The sequence below is a fragment of the Zeus faber genome, assembly GCF_960531495.2.
Source record: "Zeus faber genome assembly, chromosome: 15".
In the NCBI taxonomy this organism is placed as follows: Eukaryota; Metazoa; Chordata; class Actinopteri; order Zeiformes; family Zeidae; genus Zeus; species Zeus faber.
Window position 1 is genome coordinate 5,290,134 of NC_137194.1, and position 1,510 is coordinate 5,291,643.

Below are 1,510 nucleotides of genomic sequence, written 5' to 3' on the forward strand. Positions count from 1 at the left end.
ACTGCGCGTTCCTGTCCCCCGGTCATGCAGATGGGTTTCCTATGTCAATCCGCTCCCGTGCAAAATAAAAGACGCCGCACGCTGCAAAACAAACGCCACAAAATCCCCTCCGCGGACCGGGGGGAAAAAAAACCAAAAAAAAAAACAACAACCGACATGGACTGCTGGTTCCTGGAGCCCGACGCATCAAGCACAAGGTTCGGTTCGATCCCGGCAGCACGCTGTAACGCCGTGGAAGCGCGACCTGGCATGTCGCGTCGGGAACGCGCCTCTACGCTGCTCCCGTGACTAGGCGCGTCCCTGACTCCGTGCGACCTTTCGCTCGCGGGGGGAATTGCTCGCGGAGAAAAAGGAAGATGCCGCAAACTTGGGCTGGTGGGCGAGCGGCGCACGGCGCACGCGTGGCATTGTGTGTGAACCGTTTCCCTTTTCCGATGAGATCGCCGCGCCCTCTGCGCACGCGCCGGAGATTCCGCTCAGCCCGCGGCGGCGCTTTTGTCGTCTGACTCCCCAACAAGTGTAAACCATCTATCTATTTATCTATCTATCTATCTATCTATCTATCTATCTATCTATCTATCTATCTATCTATCTATCTATCTATCTATCTATCTATCTATCTATCTATCTATCTATCTATCTGTCTGTTTATCTATCTATCTATCTATCTATCTATCTATCTATCTATCTATCTATCTATCTATCTATCTATCTATCTATCTATCTATCTATCTATCTATCTATCTATCTATTTATCTATCTATCTATCTATCTGTCTGTTTATCTGTTTATCTATCTATCTATCTATCTATCTATCTATCTATCTATCTATCTATCTATCTATCTATCTGTCTGTTTATCTGTTTATCTATCTATCTATCTATCTATCTATCTATCTATCTATCTATCTATCTATCTATCTGTCTGTTTATCTATCTATCTATCTATCTATCTATCTATCTATCTATCTATCTATCTATCTATCTATCTATCTATCTATTTATCTATCTATATATCTATCTATCTATCTGTCTGTTTATCTGTTTATCTATCTATCTATCTATTTATCTATCTATATATCTATCTATCTATCTGTCTGTTTATCTGTTTATCTGTTTATCTATCTATCTATCTATCTATCTATCTATCTATCTATTTATCTATCTATCTATCTATCTATCTGTCTGTTTATCTGTTTATCTATCTATCTATCTATCTACCTATCTATCTATCTATCTATCTATCTATCTATTTATCTATCTATCTATCTATCTATCTATCTATCTATCTATCTATCTATCTATCTATCTATCTATCTATCTATCTATCTATCTATCTATCTATCTATCTATCTATCTATCTATCTATCTATCTATCTACCTATCTATCTATCTATCTATCTATCTATCTATCTATCTATCTATATATCTATCTATCTATCTATCTGTCTGTTTATCTATCTATCTATCTATCTATCTATCTATCTATCTGTCTATCTATCTATCTATCT